Source organism: Urocitellus parryii, chromosome 1 (assembly GCF_045843805.1).
Source record: "Urocitellus parryii isolate mUroPar1 chromosome 1, mUroPar1.hap1, whole genome shotgun sequence".
In the NCBI taxonomy this organism is placed as follows: domain Eukaryota; kingdom Metazoa; phylum Chordata; class Mammalia; order Rodentia; family Sciuridae; genus Urocitellus; species Urocitellus parryii.
In genome coordinates, this window is record NC_135531.1 from 248,016,627 (window position 1) to 248,037,276 (window position 20,650).

Below are 20,650 nucleotides of genomic sequence, written 5' to 3' on the forward strand. Positions count from 1 at the left end.
AAATAAAGGAACGAAGCTGGAAAGATGACTTCAAACTGTTCTTCCAAGAAAGAGTACAAGAGAGGAGAGGATAGAATAAGCAGATATTGCTATGGTTTTTCCATTCTCACTGGAGCAGATCCTCTTTGATTTATTTTACATATTGAATTTTTGTTTAATAAAACATTCTCAAAATTAATACAAGTTTGGAAATAGCTGGGCTAGATTATCATTAAAACTCTTCCTAGTTTTATTTTATTTTATGATATTATCTTAAAGCATCTTTCTGATTTGTAGATTATACAAGCAGAAAAGTAAAGAAAATTAAAAGTATACTGAATGGTAAGATCATGCAGAGTTTTTAAAGGTTTTATTTTTTGTATGTTTTACAGTGAAAAAGCATTGCTATTATTATCCAAAAACTAATACTTTGGAAAAAAATTAAAATACACTTTAAAATACCCAAATTTTAAAGAAATGTTTAATTGAAATATATATATATATATATATATATATATATATATATATATATATATATATTTATGCACACATACACACAAATATACCTATATATACACATTAGAGACAGAGAGAGAAAGAGGCAGAAAGACCAGTAGATATAGAGAAAAAAGTGCATATAATCATGGATTGATTTTTCAAAGCATGGCATTTTAAAGATCATTGTGTATAGATTAGAACATAAATCATTACATATTTTATGTAAGCAAAATCAGCCCCAACTTGTGTTTGTTTCAGGTGCTTTCTATTGTTAGAAAATATTTTTGTACATCTACTTGACATTTCTGAATATATATTAAACACTAAGATATTTAAGCCCAATATATTTTTTAATAATTCATCTTTTAAAAACTGAATAAAAGAAACATTTATATTGCTATTATTTAGCAAATGAGAAATATTTCAGATCATTAAAGAACAATCCTGTAACTTAAAAACCAAGAAATTATTTCTAGAGTCCAGTCTAACTCTTCGAAAAATAATATACATTACACTTTTTATCATGTACTCAAGTTGAACCTAATATTTTAAAATTGTTTCTAATAAGCCATTTTCTTAAATCATTCTGGCTTGTAGAGTAATCACTATTCAAGCTCCGATGAGCAGTGGAGCCAAAAAGCATTGTTTTAGTTTTTGCTGCTTTTAAAACCAGTTTGTTTTCCTGGAACCAGTCTGCCAAAGTCTTTTTGCAGTTCAGTAGTTAAGTGAGAAACAGATTTGCCATTAAAATGCACAGTCGTGCCATCTGCATAAAGATGTATAGAGCAGTAATGACATATCCATGTTAAATCATTAATAAAAAGAGAAAAGAGGAACGGGCCCATGACTGACACTGTTGCTTAATAACTGGAAGGAGAAGGAGAGGAAGACAGCCCTGTGAACAGTAACAGATTGATGTCTGTCGGAGCCATTTCTTATCTTTTGACAGCATTTGGGCTGGAGCCATGCTCCCTACCTTCTGTAGTCAAAGCCCATGGTTCACTAGGCCAAAGCAGTTTGAGAAATTAATAAAAAAAACATCACTTAATTCATAAGTCCCCTTCAAGAATGTGTTCATTAATATTAGGTTGTCATGAAGTGACATATGAAAGGCTTGGCAAAGTCCTTAAAGTCTTCATGTGTGGAACTCCTGTATATTTCTCTCATCAGCATCTTTGAACCTTCCAAATAGTTATTACCAGGATTAACCTGATACAGATAGGCTTTACTGAATGATTTCTTACTTTATTTTGTATTGGAGAGATAAAGAGTTTCAAAAGTGAATGGGTACATGATATAAATTTTAAATTTTAGAAAATCTCTTTGAGAAGGAAAGGAAGAACAAATAAATGAATTCTAATCTTGGATAAAGTTATACTTTTTTGCTCTTCTTTTTAATGGTGCCAAAGCTGTTAAACAACATTTATTTTTACATAATATTTGAAGTTCCAAAGGAAATGTAGATAGCCAATGGGATCACTGGTCCCTAGAAATTAAAAAGTTAAAAAGAACTCCTAATCCAAAGTGGGGGAAAATAAACACACACACACACACACACACACACACACACACACACACACAGAGAGAGAGAGAGAGAGAGAGAGAGAGAGAGAGAGAGAGAAATGCACACACACATACACACATGTGTATATATTATATGTGTATCAGGCATCAGAGTTATATAAAGGAGTTGATGACTAATTTTGGCTATGTCACAATGGGGATATAAATCTACAGGCATCCTGGATGGGTGGGAGTAAAAGGATTCAAGTGGCATTGGTCTAGGAAGAGTAAAAGAAGACATAAATTTGGGGACATGCTGATGTCTCTCTCTCTTTTTTTTCTTTTTGACAGTCTAAACTTATCTTCTACTATAATTATTAGTTGTCAGTCATCGTTGTATAGTTAAATATTCAATAAGATCTGAAAATGGGTAAAATATCCTTTTCACCTATATTTCAAACATTTCCTCTAGGTTCTAAATTGACATGTGCAATGAGAAGATCAAGGGGTCATAGGTTAAAGATCCAAGTGTTCAATTCCTTGTAGATTGGGTGGAATTAAGAAAGTCAGCCTCCCTCTGCAATGTAATTTTTATCTTTTAAATTTAGGTCACTTCATTCCAGAATTCTATTATAGTAATAGCCATCATCCCATTGCGAGGATGAAACATATGTCAAAACTTTTCCCTGACCATTGTTGAGAGCTTTACAAATGCTTCTTGGTGGGCTCCATAGAAGTGCAAAGCACGGCTGTTTGTAAAAGGGAACCATCACGTTTCCCTTCCTCAATTGCTCTATTCTGAGAGAGTTCAATAATGTGCAGTGAGAAATAATACAAACCTATTTCCTACATTTATGGAGCTCTTGGTTCTGGGGGCACATTGAATAAGGGAATAAAACAAATGTATAAATGTTATATTAACTGATTTGGAAAAAGGTACAAAGAGCTAAGAGGAATTAAACACAGTCTGTGCTTTAGGGAAGCCATTGAGAAGAATTGGCTTGAGTGGAGAAGTATATTAGAAGCAGGAGTTAACTGGGAATTGGGTATAAACCTTAGAAGTAAAGAGTGCTGGAAGTGTACAAGGCAAAGGAAACAATAAGTGCAAAGGCCCTGGGCACATTGGAGAAACCATAAGAAGGCTGGTGTCAGGCCTCTGGGGGAACTGGAGCAGCAGAGTTTGAGGTCCCAGCAGGGGACATACCATGAATGGGTTTACAGGTCAGGCTGTAAATATGATGTTGATTAGTTGGTGAGAGACAGTTCTGACACATTCTTAGGGATTCCTGGAGCACCTTCCCACTTCTGTGATGGAAAGAAATGGTGTACATTATCTCAGACATCATGTTTGATTCATTGCACTCTGAATGAACCCTCTAGGGTTGCTTGTTTACCAGCATAGAGAATACTGGATGAATCTTCTGACGACTGTGGCAAATAATAATAGTAAACCAAAGAGTCTGAGCTTTAAGAATGCTAACCTAAAGTTGTCATTTCCAGGAAAGAAAATAGGAATCAATAATATTTACTGATCAGAACAATTCTGAACTATAGAATCTTCTTCCCTTTATTATTTTGTTTTATTACAGGTGAAACAGAAACACTTTACTGAACTATTTGTAGATTGTGCTTTCTGAGAGACTATAGATCCCTGATATTCGAAAGGTCATCTGCAATAGCAGTACTGGGGGTTAGAAATGCAGAATCTCAGGTCCACCCCATCTCACTGAATCTGAAACTGCATTTTATCATGATCTTCAAGGGGATTTTTTGTGTACATTAAAATTTGAGAGCACTACTCTAAGTCCTGGGAAAAATGAATTTAAAATAATTTATAAATTGGGCATCTAGAGTAAACTTAAAATTAGCTCCTTTGTAGTTAATTATCGTTTTAATGTTAAAATGTCCTTAACACTTTCATAAATTCTAAGTTAATTATTGTTATGGAAAATGCTTCACTAGGAAACAATTACTCTAGGCACAGTGCCAAAAGTTTCAAGGTTTAAAATTTACTCAAAACACAACAAAATATTTTGAGTGTATACATATTTCCTGGTAGGGCAGAAATAACCATGCAAAATATCAACTATTGATTAGTGAAATTTCCTGTAAGCAAACTATGTTCCCCATAGTTAAAGGCAAAGCAACAATTTAACAGTTAGTTCTTTGTACTAAAATTATTGTAGAATAATCATTTAGTCCATAAGACCCTTCTAGTCAAAATCAGAACTATTTATGGGATTCATGTTTGAAATTTCCAAGAGTATTTGGATTTATTTGGAACTCATGTTTATATAATAAAAACACATTCTTAACAATTTATTTAACTAAATTTGGAGAAGCTCTCAATGGATGTATGAATCATGGGAAGCTTGCCAGATGTTTTGGAGTGTGGAATTCAAAATGCATTAGCAGCATGGCATGTCATGAAGTTTGATGCAAAACATTTCTTCTCCCTTTGCAAAAGCCTTGTTTAGTTTCTATTGTAAGGCATGAACTATGGTGACAGTTCATCGCTCTAGGGAAACATCTAAAATCCATAAGTAGTATCTACCCAGACAGTGGAAATATGAGGCAATTATCTACATAATCAACATCATAAAAAAGCCTGCCCGCCCAGCCATAACCAGATAACCAAGTCCAAAGTGGATATTTACCTGTTAGGTTTATTTCATTTTTCAGAGCCTAATGTGGTATACAAGATCTTCTTTCCCTTGCTTTATTCTCATCTCCACCAAAAGAAACTTTCTCTAGGATACAACTGTGCCATTTATACTTTCTTTTTTTCTTCCATTCCTTTCCTCTGAATCTCTCCCTTCATCTTTCAATTTTCCTCCAGCATCTAATAGTATTAAACAGTGGGCTTTCATTTAATAGACGTAAAATGAAACCTGACCTCTTATATATCTATAAATAAGATACACCCATGATTTTCTCTTGACCCTCTCTTTCCCTAAAAGGACTATTTAGTTTTCCTTCTTTTCTTTGTATTGGACCTCTTGAAAGAGAAATCAATGCTCTCCAGTCTTATTACCTCCTTAACCAGTCCTCTCAAGTCAACTGAATTATCTGGTGGTAGTATCCCAAATTACCTCTGTATTATGAAGTTCAAGGGTTAGTTTTTAATAACTTGCTATGCTCAACCTCTCTTTAGCATTCCATAGAATTTTCTCCTTAAAATTCTCTGCTTTTTCCTTCCCCAGATTCCCAGGTACCACTCTTCCCATCTCTTCCCAGACCTTTTTACTTTATTTTTTCAGTTCTAGCCACATTTCCAGAATTGGGCTCCTTCCCTCTCTTTCCTGTTCCTTGATTAACTTGGTCTCTGATTTCCCTATTAGAAATTTGATCCTTAAAAACTGTTTCTCTTTTACCTAAAAATCTACTAATGTCCCATTAATTATGAACAAAAGTTCCTCCTTTACTTAAAACATTAATTATCACAAATGGCAGTTTATAAATATTGAAAGGCTTTTGTCAATATAAATCATGCCTATGTAGCAATGTTGGGGAAAATAACATTCTCTAATGGTTAATACCTGGCATTTATTGAGTTGATGTTTTTGGCATTATGCTAATTACTTTAAATGTATACTTTAATTCTCACAATAATACTATAATTTTATTCTCATAATTATTTACTGGCCATAAAATTTAGTGACTTGTTCTTAGTCACTCAGAGATTAAGTGATGGATCCAAGATACGAAATTAGGCATAATTTCAGGCTCCATGATTTAACTAGACTCTACATGGTCTTCTGTTATGATATTTTTGCAGTATCACCAGTCTCTAGTCTTGCCAACAGGACCCCCTTTCATCAAAGGAAGAGCATCAGGTTCTGTTCTGATTTTTCCCCACAGGGTCAGGGATCTGTGTTTCAGAGTCACATTGCACCCCACACACATGTGCTGTCTCCTAAAGAATGCTTGAAGTACCTGAAACTGGAACTGACTTCCTGACTCAGTGACATCTTCCAGGGTGCAGGTAGGTCTCTTTAGTGTTTAGAGTCCAACCGATAGTTAAGCCAGGTGTTGCCAAGGTGCAGGCTGGTGTCCATCCATATTCTGGTAGCCCAAGGATTCTAAAACCAGGTCTTCCAGGTAATAGGTAAAATTTTCCAAGGAGGAAGACAGAGAATATTTTTTTTTATTATTGTTTAGCTTGATCAAAAGTTTTCAAGACTTACACCTATAGTATATGGACCTCAATTATCTACTTGTCCCAGGCAAGAAATTATTAGGTGTGGCCCTGGTGATTGAGTTTAGTGTTTTTTTTTGTTTGTTTGTTTGTTTGTTTCCATTTTCCCCCACCCACTTAAAACTACAGTAGATTCATCATCACAAAATGATTTTCTTTTCTTTTCCATGCATGGAAATGTATTATATAGCTAAGAAAATTATTTTGTTTAGAATGGACAAGAATCAAAGGGAGCAATAGTTTTCAAAATTCAATGTATATAAGAATCACCTAGGGTTTTTGTTAAACTGTAGACATTGACTTGACAGATAAGGGATTGGGCCTGAGACTCCGAATTTCCCACAAGCTTCTCCAGTACTGCTTATCTTGTCTGTCTTTGGACCACATTTTGAGCATCAAGGACCTATAGCACTTGTTTAAAATGCAAATTCTTGGGCATCACCCTCAGAAATTCTGATTATAGAGCTCTAAAAGGGACCCAGATGGTGAGCAAAACAGGAATTTTTCAAGAAGCAACCCAGGTGGTGCTGGTAAGGTGGTCTGTAGCCCACATGTTGAGAACAAATGCTTTAGAACATGCTTCTCAAACTTTCATGTACATATGGATTCCTGGGGATCCTGTTAAAATGCAGATTCTGATTTAGCTAGATGCTGTTTTTCTGGTAGGCTCCCAGTGAAGCCTGTGCTGCAGACCTGGCAACCTCTCTCTGAAGTCCAGGCTTCAGGGGATCATCTTGGGGTCTTCTTCTTTCGCTCTTTTCCGTACAGTCTATTTAATTGTGAAAATAAGGGGTGAGGAAGTAATGTCAGATCTAATGTCTCTGGACAACATCTGCAATCCTTTTTTTTTCACAGACTGCATACCAATAATCTTCAAGGTCTTTGTGTGACACCAGAATTGCCTGTGGTCTCTTTTGTGAATTTCTGCTAGTTATCCAGAAAGCTGGTAAGACAAATGAACGACTTAAGAATGCAAAGGTAAAATGAGCATAGAATATTATAAAAACATTTCGGTGTGGCCCATTTACATAAGGGGGTGAGGTGTGGAGAGCTGGGGGAGGAGTTTGTTTTTATGCCCTTAACTTTAGGGATTTCTCCTCATCATCTTAAGTCATACTATGGGCCTTGGGAAGTGCTGTGTTCCCTTTTTAAATGACAGAAAAAATAATGAACGAAGGTGAGAGAGTTGTTTCACAGCATTAATGATCTCAGTTGAACTGTCTGGCATTTATTATTTATGGTATTTCTCACATTTATACTTGGCACAATAGTATTAGTAGATTGCATACTATGGGCAGAAAGGAGCTTTGGAATTGAATTTATTTCTTGCAAGCTAAAAAGTTCAGACTGATTTATACATGTACAAAGGAATAAGATTCAATGAGCCTTGATGAGACAAAGCTGGAATAATTCAGAATCAGGAGCCTGAAATATTATGGGCTGTTTGTTCATCTCTGAAATCTCATACTGTTATTTAAATTCCTCTAAGTTCATTAATCCCATTTAATAGCAGCTGATGCAAATCTACTAGGACTTTTGGGAGGGAAAAAAAATAATGAGCCATAATGCCCTCATACCACAGAAAATAATACAATTATTTTTACTTTTCAAGAGGTCACAATTGAAGAGTTTGAGATTTTGAGCTGCCATAACTACAAATTTAGCAAAAAGTAGGCATTTAATGATAGAGTTCACTTTGGTGGTTTAGGTTTTATTTTGAATTGTTTGTTTTGTCTTAAAAACACTAATGCTGAAATGTTGTCTCAAATCTTTATTTTCAAATCACTTATTATATTACCATAAATTACAGGGTTCAGTAAAGGCCAGATTTAAAAGAAAGCACACTTTACTGTCTCATTTTGCTATAAATAACCTGACACTTTATGAAATAAGAATTATCATAAAAGTTGCTCTTATTTTTTTCTTCTATAACTCCAGTTGCAAGCACTGAGTGAATGGCCTTCCTCCAAGTAGCTCAGTGGACTAGTCCAAATATAGGCGTATAATGGGTAGAGGTTAACTGTAGGAAGTCTGAGAAAAATGGTAATCTATAATTTTACCACAATTATAATGTTTCCCTTAAGTAATAGTTCAGTCTATGGGGTGAGTGCTAACAAATACCTTTTAAAGATGCTCTTATTACTTTCATTGTTTTGATGCTTTGGCACTCTGCACACATGCCATGAGAAGCAGTAAAAGACCTGGGCCGTGACCCACTGTGGTTTAGAGGTTGAGGGTAACAATCAGGTGGAGGCCTTCAGACCATCACAGAGGGTGGAGTGCCTTGTTATCTGGAAGGTTGGGCTGTGCCACATTTACAGGAAGCAAAGCTAGCAAAAGTTAAGAGACTTTGTCAAGATAACCAGGCTTCCATCAAAGCCCCACAGAGGAGAAAATGTTTGCCTCATTTGGGATGAGTTAGAGAAAAACCTTTCTTTTTTCCAGTAAGGAGGTAAGAGAACTCAAATGCTCCAACTTAGTGATGGCTTTGTGAAAGGAAAATGTAAAGTAAAGCTGTCTCTTAGGTAAAGGATCCAGTGGGTCATACAGACAGCAGCATGGGCACAGCATAGATGGAATATGTTCTAGGTCCCAGGAATCAAAACCAAGCACGTGAGTTGCCCATTAAGAACAAATGGTGGACAGCGAATGGGACAAACATCTCCACAATTTTAAAGCTCAGATGTATTGTTCCCAGGCTCCAAAATCTGTCCTCATCTAATATCTTGGGGACAAAGAACAGTCGGGCTGGAGGAAAAGTCCTCCCTGGATCAGTTGGCAAAGGGAACAGTAAAACAGACAACTGTCCTGGGTAGATTTATTGGTATATTTCAGGAGCGTCCTTCTTCTGTCCCCACTGTCACACACTGTACTATTATGGATTGTGATTAGGGATGGGATCATGCATTTTGCCAAGTTTAAAACCCACACAAAATTGTAGGGTTAGAGTCTGGAACAAAACTCCAGTTTCTTGGTGTGGAGTTTTTCTACTTATGGCAAAATGTGGCTTCCGGGAGGGTGAGTAAAGATGCCTCAAAGGGAAAAAATTCTTCCAAGGGAACATTTTGATAATTCAAGTGTAAATAAATATAAATCCAAAACACATTTTTAATTAAAGGGAAATTGCTTAGAAAAACACATTTATATCCACTCCTCTTCCACACAACCTCACTCCCAATCCCCTCCAAATAAAGTTCAAAAGGGGTAGCTTTGGAAAGAGAGGGTTTATAAACCCACACTGGATTGCCTCTTTCAGTGAGTGTTTCAGAATCAGGCTCTTTGTATACACATCAGATTTATTAAACTAGTGCTAAAAAGTGTTGCTCTAAATCACAATATATTATGTTAAATAAAACAGAAGTAACTGGTGATGGAGGCCATGCTGTTATTTTTCTATATTGAACACGCTGAAATTTTTGCACTTTTATCTTAACAACATAGTAAGAGATCTTTCCACAAGTGGGTTTTTCCATTTCCGAAGAAGTCTCTGTACTTTAACAGCCACAATTTCTCTGCATTTTCACCTGTTCTTTTACCATTCCATCATATCCAGGGCACTTGAATTACTGTATATGAACTAGAAATTTTTTTGTTGTTGTTAAAGCTTTATTTTTTTTCTTTTAGGCTCTCTCTCTTCTTGTGGCTTTTGTGGTATCTTATAATTGTTTCATAAAAATGCTTTCAGGCCTATCTTCTCCTTATATAGATATGTAAAAATACATATAATAAGCAACCATTCAGAAGGAAAGAAGACAGGAACAATGGGAAGGGGGAAATGTGAAAAGCAGTATTCAGTTACCCTCAAACATTTGTAGTATCTATCCATGGCCCAGTATTTTTTTTTTCTTTAAATCTGGCTTCAAAAGGAAGCCCAAAGACACTGATAATAATCTCTTAGAGAGCTCTCACCAGCTGCCTACAAGGACAAGCAGAATTTAGTATTTGTTTCCCTATTTATACAAAAAGGCTAGAGGAAGTTAGTTTGTAGAAATAAAGTAATTAGAAAAAGCACATAGAAGCAAGTCTTGAATTTTTATTCTCAGGAGTGTTTCTACATTTTCGTCCCCTATCCCCATATAGACATCTATCATCCCCATGAGATTAATCTCAAGGGAAGAGAAATATCTTACTTTAATCTCCTCACTGTCTGTCTTTAGACCTGGAACTTAAAAGAGGTGCCCAATAAACACATTTCAAAACTTTTTTTAAAAACACATATGTTTGCATGAGTGTGCATGTGTGTTCCTTTTCCAGGCCCCATAATGACAAAAGAAATTTAGCTCTTTGAAATCCCCCATAGTATTGAGGACTATAATGAGCAAAAATACCAGAGTGATAAATAAAGCCCATTCATCCATCACATGAGCACTCACACAAATGCAGCTAACAACTGACCCAAACATTCCAGGATCTAAATACTTATAATCACCTTTGTCATACAATTTATTACTGTTTTCTTAATACTCACAAGAATATCATCTGTTTAAGACAAAGTAGATTTGCGATGTTATTTTTGTTTTATTTACTAATGGCACATACCAGTAAAAATGAGTTTTAAAAATGAAATAAGAACTGATTTTAAGTATAGCCAATATTTTTTTTCCAGTCTTGAAATGTATAATCCAAAGGCAAAATTAGTTAATATGTTATTTATTTATCTGAACTTTGAATAAATTATTGTTATTTATATGTGAATCTAAAGAAATTCAGTAAAAGTGCATTTTGGGGATTGCAAGAACTATACTACCCCACACTGAAATAATCATAATTAAGAAATCAAAGAGTTGTTTCCCAAATCAGAGTTAAAATCTTTAAATTTTAAATTTAATCTTCTCCTTATTTGTGGTGGGGGAAGACTTTTGTATTGTTCTAAAATAAATCTCTGGTATTTGACATTATCTGCAGAGAAGTTTCTGCTTTAAAAACAAGAAAACAAAAAATTCACTATTTAGTTTTGGTTGGTGGTCAATGCTTTCCATCCACTATTAGAGAGGTAATTTAGCAACAGCAATGAAGACTTAACTATTCGTTTTTTCTTTAACTGAATTTCTTCTGTTCAGGTTAATCATTAAACACATTGAGTGGCATAATTGAGGGAAAATGATATTTCCCAGGCAATGAATGGTTTTCTGATAGGTTACAAATGTATTCTGAACAGATAAGCTACTGTATTTTCAATTGGACAATCAAAATATCATTTTACTTCAAAGGAAAGAGAGCAATAATTGAATGCCTTGACTGACTTCATATTTATGGCTATTTTCTCATTATGGAATACAATTGGACATAGTTTTATACTACTATGAACTGAACACATTTCTTCTGCTCACAGAATTCACATCATGAAGAGAGGTATTGTATGGCAGATACATGAGAGGCATGTAAGAATCAGGTCAATGGCAATAAACCATTCTTGTTAAAGATTCAGTCACCCTCTCAATGGAGTAAAGGCTATATTGGTTTACCTTTTCTTGGAATCACCTCCTTTGCCCCTTTAGATATCCACACATTTGTGTTTAAAGACATTTTACTTTTCTTCAAAGATTCTGAGGAATAGGGGAATATACATACTTAGGTGATACTAAAAATTTTTAAATGTTATTTGGAAATCAAGAACTTTATAATGCAATGAAATAGCAGTCAATTCATCAATTTGTTATGTTAGTAACTGTAGATGTTTAGGAGGAAATTTAGAGAAGTGAACAAAACTGTAATTCAGCTGTGAAGTCCTTCCTCTAATCGTGGGCAATAGTCCCTGAGCTAAGAGGAGTGAGGATGCCCTGCACATGCTTCTGTAGACCCAGGAGGTCAGGGGTTAACTTTCCCACCTCGCACAAGCTTATATCTGAAACCAGACTTTAATTAGCCTCATTGTTTCATTATAACATTTATCAAATGCCAGTGATGCACTTTATGATAAATAAAGCATCAACTGGTCTCAATGAATCCTATGTGTTGTTTTATGGAAAAGGCAAACTCAGACTCCTAAGTTAAGCATAAGAACCCAATTGATACTCTCCAAACGTAATGCTTGAGGCACTTGTTTGTGACTCTTCTGGAATCTAGGACTAAATAAACTAAGTTTTGCTTCTGCCAAATCTTTTGGTATACCTTGTATGTGCTATAACTTTCTTGGGTTCTCAATTTATGCTTTTAAAAGGCCTAGAGCTCAAGAAGTCTATCTCCTGGGGAACAGTTTGGTATTAATGCAAGGAAATAAAAATTGGAAACTGTGAGCATTCATTTTGGTATACAAAAGACAGGTTTAGAAGGGCTTCATAGGAACAGTTCATTCCTTCAACAACATCCCTTAAGTTTATACAAGAGATGAACAAGATATTAATTCTGGCCCCCAAAACATACAATCTAAGAGGCGGAGTAAACAAAAATAGAGGACTGTGCTACAGCCACAGAGAGACAGGGGGTTGTATACCTGGGAACCCCAATAGCTAGAGTGGGTTGGGTAAGGAGATAAAATTCTTCCCCAAGGAAGAAAGTGGTTAGGCTGGGTCTTTAAAGATTAATGGCAATTAGCCTGTTTGAGGGTGGAGGGAGAGTGCCCACAGAGGAGAAATTATATAGGTTAAGCTATAGAAGCAAAGAAGAGCCCAAGTCATATGGGAATGGAGTAGACTGGGACATGTAAGGCAGTGGTCCCAATAAGGCTGCAGCAACGAGGGAAATTCCAAAGAGCTTTGTAGATACTTTGGGATTTGTACTAACAACACTGGGGGCTGTTGGACACATTTAGACTGGTGAGTGCCATGAGAATTTTTATTCTTTAGAAATATTTTAGGGAATTTCTGCAGAAGAGAATACTGAAATGACTGAAGATTAATAATGGGTGCTTTAATCTACTTTGAGATATCACAGTAATTTACCCCTTTGGGTCTAAAGGCACCACTGTTTGGGTGGGATCTTTGAGAAAATATGGACTGCTGCCACACCTTTTGGAATTCATACCTACATAGTCACTGAACTTCCCAGAACCACAACAGTTCCTGTCCCAAAGCAGGCATTGTTCTCTTCTTTAGTGGATGGTCCCATCAAATGCTATTTGGTGAGCCACTTTACTTCCCATTTCACCATAAAAATCACTGCCACAGTTTCACTATCAAGATTACCTAAATACTCCTTTGATGCCACCATATCCTACCAGTAATCCTGGTTCTTCAACAATATCATTATGACCAGTAGCTATAAGTAATATTTATTTTATGCTAACAATATGCCAAGCACCATGATGAACACACACATGCATTATTGTATTCAATTCTCTAAGAAGGTTATGAGGTAAATATCCTCATATCCCTACTTTGCATAGGAATACACTGAATCTTCAGAAAGCAATGTGATCTGTTCTCATGCAATACCAGGAAGTGGCATACCCAGGAAAAAAGCCCAGAGCCCTTTCACCCCAAAGCAGCTGCCCTTGATAATCTCTATATCCTGCCTGTTTGAACCAGTTTCCACTGAAACTTTTTCACATTTATCTCTTGCTTCTAAAATATTTCTCTTTTCACTATCCATCAAGTGAAAATATTGCAGCATCTGCAAGACTTGTTTAAAATAAACTCTTCAGAGCTTAGTTTGTTTTGTTTGTGTCAATTGGCTTTTTCAAAGTCTTTCTTTTGTTTTGTTGCAATTTTGGCTTTACTGGTACTTTAAATCAGGACGTTCCTTCCTGTGGAGTCCACACAGGCCACTCTTGGGACGTCCTTACATTGCAGCAGAGGCTAAAAATGGAAAAGTCAGGGTCCTTAACTGGACTCTGGCTTTATAATTGCTTCTGCGGTGCTCCAGCCACATTCCCAGATGTGTGAGAGAGACAGAGCGGGCAGGGAGGGAAGTGAAATGTTAAAACAAGGCTAAGCAAACAGTTTGCCCAACAGATGTTAACCCAATTCATAATTTAAAAGTTCCTATTTTTGCTCACTACTCAGACAATGAAAATTTTAATTTCTCCTCCAAACACTGTTTGTGAATTATGTTCAGAAAGCTTTAGTCATTAATATTTCCATCAAACTTTATTCCTCACCATAGGTCAGAGAAACAAAAGGGGCATGCTTTCTTTTTACTTGGAGCCTGGCATTATTACGAACCCTTGTTAGGATTGAGACAATTTGTTTAAACATCTCCTTGGTTAATATGGTTACCAGGACTAGATTTAATCAAAATTGAATAACCTATTGTTATAGCACAAATCCCACTAGAAATGCAATGCCCCAGAGTTATATTTACATAATTTTAAATAGAATAATTGAAATCAACTATGACCAGCTCCCCCAACCCCCAAGCTACTCTTCACAGTAACCTTAATCCCCAGATGGAATATAGGAGACATTAAGAAGCCCAGTGAATTTAATGGAAGAAATCTGTATGGTTTGCTATTAAGGTATGATAGCAGAACATTTATAGATATTTACAATGAAGAGAAAAAAAGAATATTTGCATAAATTTTTAAAATTCTATTCCGACAAATCATTTAGTTGGCAGAATACAGTCTAAGCATGTTTTTCCTAATCTCCATCTCTACACTCAAGCGGCGAAAAATTTGCACTCCCATGTGTCCCCACAATCGACCTATACCACAAGTCCCACAAACAGGACTAGCTTATAAAGGGCAGGAAGTCAAAGCTGCCACAAGTGATGGTAAAAATATTGGTAGTAAAAGTAAATGTACATTAGAAGAGCAAAAATAATTGCAAGCCTCATGCTTGTGCTATAAAAGGGCAGTAAATAAAGAACAAAGGAATAAAGAAAAGAACAAAGAAAATAAAAGCCCTGAGAAAAGCTTAAAAACCATCCAATGTTAGAGGAAAGCTCAGGTGTTCTCTAGAGAGAACATTCCTTCAAAGGGGGAAATTTCTAATCTTGTATCAGTATATGTTCAATTTTATTTTTCTTTCTTCCTTTTTTTGGTAGTGCTTAAGTATATGATTTTTATAGGTAAAAATCATATACTTAAATAGTAACTTAAAAGAAGACTGACAGAGGAGAACTGAATTACTGGGGAAGGGGGGAAGTGGGTGGTGTGAGTATCCTATTTATAATTGGAGGTGTATTTACCACAGCAACAGAAGCCGGATGCCAATGAGATGCAGCTACTGCTGATTGAAAGACATTTTGTAGAATCATCGGTTTGAAGGCCTAGATATGACTTTAGCGAGTAAATCCTCCAAGTCTTGTATTTCACAGATGAAAGAAAAACACCACCGATTACTAAGGATCAAATCTTTTAACTGAACATATTTACATATTTCTGTTCTGGATTCTCTGTTGTCCTTTCAATTATAGGATAAACCTAGGTACGTCACAGATACTGAGAGTATTTAAATATCTAAATACTTCAAGCAACATGAGTATTGAGCTGAATCACATTTAAGAATTCCATTTCAAAATGTTTTGTTCAACCATATCAAATTTCTAGTTTCTATTTTCCCCATGGGAAATGTCTCACCTTTTCCAATGAAAGTAGCTTTGGAATAATTTGTATCTTATCAGTTTTTAAATCTTGGCTTTCCACACGTGTGTGACTATAAAAGCATTATTTTTCCCTCCCATTTTGAACGTTTGGTGGGAAACTATAGTTATAAAGAAATACATGAGGAAGTATGGGGAATTTCTAGGAAACTATGGCATAAGCAACCTTTGTAAGTAAAGCCATATGTATAGGGGTTTTAGTAAAATTGTTTGGCAACCACAAAAGATTTTTAGAGGGATAAATATTCTTAACATTGATTTTTATTTACAATATTAATGAACTTAAGAATCTGTGAAAATGAAACTGAATAGTCAATGTTACATTTACACTCTGTATCAGTTATATATTATCATTATATTCTATAATATCAGTTAAATATTTTAAATATACATTAATTAATTAGAATAAGGCCATACTATAGTTTTTTTTGTTTGTTTGTTTTTTTCTTCTTCTGGTAATTTTAAGCTTTAAGACCATGTCTCATTATGACTACTATAAATTTTAAGACTTTGGAAATCTGATGATATTTTTAAAGCCTGTCAATAGAATTTTTAAAAAATTTAATGGCATTTTCCTAGTGATACCAATAGAGAGAAGGATAATACCAAATTGGTGAAGAGATGTTCCACACTAAGCCTACTGTTCTCCTCATTGAGATCCTGGGCAAAAACAATTAAATCTTAATTAGGTAGCTCCTCAGAATTGAGAGAAAACAGGGCACACTTTCATTCCCCTTGTGATATGTTCCAGAAACCAAAAACAAACAACCAAACAAATATTCAATAGAGAAGTAAATAAACTGTTTTCCTGTTGATTCCCTGAGCTCGGGAGTCACTGAGCAGAAGAAAAAATGGGTAGCTTAGTGCAAGAGAGGGGCACACATATTCAACAAAAAAGCCACATGATTAGAGACTTTGTTACTAATTACAATTAAACTGAAAAATAAACAGTTGCCTTTTGACTGGGTAATCATGTGTTTGAAGGACAAAGGCTGTCCTGAATGATCCTCCTTGCATATTGTTATTAACTTAGCAACAGACATTTTTAGACAATAAGCTCTATGTTCACAATGAAAGTGAAATAATTATAAAAGATGCAAAACCAGCTTTGAAAAACTCTACTTTCCATGTCCTATATTTATAAGAGAAATGTGAGAGAGGAGGGAGAGTAAAGGAAAATGTGTTTTAGATCATCCACAAGACCTGATAAGCAATGGAACAGATCATTAGGTTAACGTTTAGAATTTCTTAGCAGTAACTAAATCTAATTCTATGCAAATTAGTTTTTTTTGGGGGGTCAAATATATGAAAATCTAAAGGATGCATTTTCCACATATCTGAGGTCTAAAAGCTAGTTACAGATAAGCTGTGCAAAGAGAAAGCAAAATAACCATTATTGTGTGTGTGTGTGTGTGTGTGTGTGCGCGCATGACTTGATCTTCTATACATTGTTGATTTTAAGAATTATTCAGGTAGTAAATGAAAAGGTATTATTGATTCAGTAGATGGCAGTCTTCCCACTGAGCGAGTAAGAACCATTGTGGAAATCATATTTTAAAAGAAAGAAAATTGTATTTTAAAGTAAGATTCAGTTTTTCTAACACTGTTTATTAGGACTACATTTAGTTTGAAAACTCAAATCCTGATGTTGATGTAAAACAATTTAAATTAGCTCCTAAATCAATGAGCAAGTTGGAGCTATTGTTCTAATTGTTAGAAGAGAAATGACAAGAAAGATGGATTTTCCCCTCAAATGTCTGAGGACTCACTTGTTAGGTAAGAACAGAAATGGATCTGTATAGGCCTCTAGAAGTTGAACTCAAGTTCCATCATCCTCTCTCACTATACCTCCTCCCACCAAACGAAAGAACAAGAAAATTGAACCAAAAAACTTTCTTTTTCTGTTGCTATGCTCAACCAGAATTTAGAGGTAGATATGATTGAAAAGCTCAGTACCCTTCCTAGAGAATGACACTTTGTCCTGACACTTACCTTATAATCCCGGAGCAGGTTACTTAGACTCAGCTCAAGTCCTCCCTTTGTGAAAGCAAGGACAATAAAACCACCCTCATGGGATCGCCATGAGGATTAAAATGACTTGTCCTAGACATTTAATAAAACTCCCTTTCCCTCTCTCTCCCTTTCTTGCCTTTCTTTTCTTTTCTTCTTAAAACCAATCTTGGAAAGCTACAAAGATATATATTTATATTTGAATGCTTTTAAAGTGAATTAAAATTAATTTTGTTCTGATAATTTTAAGCTTTCGTTATGAAAATTGGTACTATTCCTTAAGGGATGTGGAATCCAGAATCCAAAATTGGGGAACTTAACGCTATTTTGAATTAAATGTTTTTACATTATAGCATGTGTGCAGTATACAGATCATTTATTATGTTTATACTATGTAGGAGCTTGTGCATCAGAGAAATGCAAATGACCTTTTTTTCCTATTAAGAACAGGTAATACAAAGTTTAGTATTAGAAATGAGAAACTAAAAATAGATCTAGTTGGTGTGGATACCAAAAAAAAAAAATACCTCTTGGAAAGAAAAATTATAAATATATCTATCATCCTCTTTTATTCTTTCCTCCATCCAAGTAAAGTACAAGGACTTGGGATTTGTACTCTAGTAAATGGGAATTATCATAAAGCAACAGACACCCTTTGCTCCTAGATGTACTAATATTTTGTTGAACATTCTTATAAATTTTATATCAAATGACTTCTAGTTATATAAAGAGTAAGTTATTTTATATTCAATAGTCCATTTCTTAACAAAAATTAATTAAAAAAATTCTTTGCCCAGTGAAATGTCTCAGATTATCAATTGCAACATTGAGCTTGAATTCAGGGCTCCTAAAGGAGGCACAGAGCTATTCTCCATTCCACAAGTCTCTTTAGAGTCTCTCCTTGATGCCTTAACCCTGGTGAGCAGGGAACCTTACCCCAGCAACAACCTGAGAAAGCTGATTTACACTACTGAAGGACGATCCTTGTTCTAAGTAAACAATTTGGATAGTTAATGAAAAGACAGACAAAGCTGTTGTTCTGAGAGTACAGCATTTATTATAGCTAATCTCAATGGGAAGAGCTGGAGAAAATGATTGTTTTATATCATTGCAGTAGCAGTGGCTGCCTGGCACAGGCCTAGTACTCAGAAATATGAACTGAGCTTCCTCTGCTGTTAGGATGTCTACCAACTCTGAATTGTTCACCAGAGAGCTAACTGCTTTAAGGAATGTTGTCATGAATTTTTTGTTTGCTTTTTAGGGGTTTTAGTTTGGTTTGGCTTTTCAAGGTAAAGTAAATATGAATCAATACAGTTTTAAAATTCTATTCCCTAAAAGCTTTCATGCGAATTCTCTTACCTCTTCAGGATTTTTGCTTTCAAAATAAACTAGCACATATTTAAAAAAAATAATAAGATGGGCTAGGGGAACCTGGAATACAGATCCAAGGGGATCTGTATTCATGCATGGGCTTTCTAAAAGTCAACAAAGGGGAGATCTCTACAAATAACAAGAGAATGGTTATTAAATGAGACAAAGAAAGCCTGCTAGAAGAAGTGGCTTTTCCTGTGATTGGCATCTTTTTAATTCACTGTAGTAAAAGTACTTAACCATTTCTCGACCTCATTTCTATAAATATAGGTATAGTTCAAATGTGTGGTGTTAGTTAACAACACTCAAGATGTAATTTACTGAGAATGGTGAGTTTCATGAATGTGAAAATGCCTAATCTCATTTTTTTCTCTAAATTCTCCACTCAGAACTGAATGCCTTACACACTGAATGCTTTTGAAAAATAGCTGTGGAAAGAAGGATGAAATGATATTCACTGATAATAAACTTATGGGGATTTAAGTTAACTCAGGATAGAGATTGTTAATCTGCAGAATCAACATCCTGATATTTGTATACTATGTCAGTTACTTAAGAAGCTTACAAACACTTTTCTATCCCCAGCTATGATGGGAAGTCATTTTTATTCACTTGCTTCTAAAAATCATCCATTAAGATGTGGTTTCACTACCCTCTATGCTATGAACCCCCTCTTCACTTAAAGTCTGTTGACACCCATTGAAGTGAATTTATACTAGCATGTAAACCATCTAAACATTGCAAATGCCCTTCCAGTATGCAGGTCTAATGGCAATAGACCCCAAATTACAATGTTTTGTTATTTTTTTTACCAAAATTGGGAAAATATTTGATTATATGCCATTCTAAGTCTCCAGATAATAAAGAGACTTTGGTTGATGATATATTGACATACAGCATTTCTAAGCTCAAAGGTAGCTTTACTCACCAGATTGCTAATTAGGGCCAAGGCCTTTTGTTTCATAAACCAAATATCTTATTGTGACTATTATGAGCTATAACAATGATTGATAGCAGGATGTGGCTTAAGCCCATACTTTTAAACAAACACAGGAACAAAGAAACACACCCAAGTAAGCCCTGGGAGATAATTAGTGCAACAAAGACATCCTTGGAAGATTCTGATTTGATCAGAATTGTTTTGTGATTACTGGAATGATCCAGTGATATGCACTTTCAATCCCTGGATTTCTGAATTAGATTATTTTAACAAAATGGTCAAATTTTGATTCATTCAATCCATCTAGCTTTTTTGAACCCATTTTGTGAAGTATATGCATACCTGTTATTCTCAGACACAAACTATTAGGCTTAGTAAAATTCTTTTTTTGTCATAGCACTAGAAATAGAACTATGGACCCAAAGAAGCAGGAAATGTAGCTCATCATTTCCCATTGAAAATAACAGTACTCTTAACTCGTCTTAAGATTCTCAAGGTGTTTTTTTTTTTTTAACTTCTAATTTTGGGGCCTTCTCACAATTATACCTAGTACTTTTATATTGGACATGCAAAACTATGCACATTAATAACCAAGGACAAAAAAGGGAGATATTTCACAGTACTCTGAGAATTGAATCAATGTGAAGAACATGAAATGCATTGTGTTG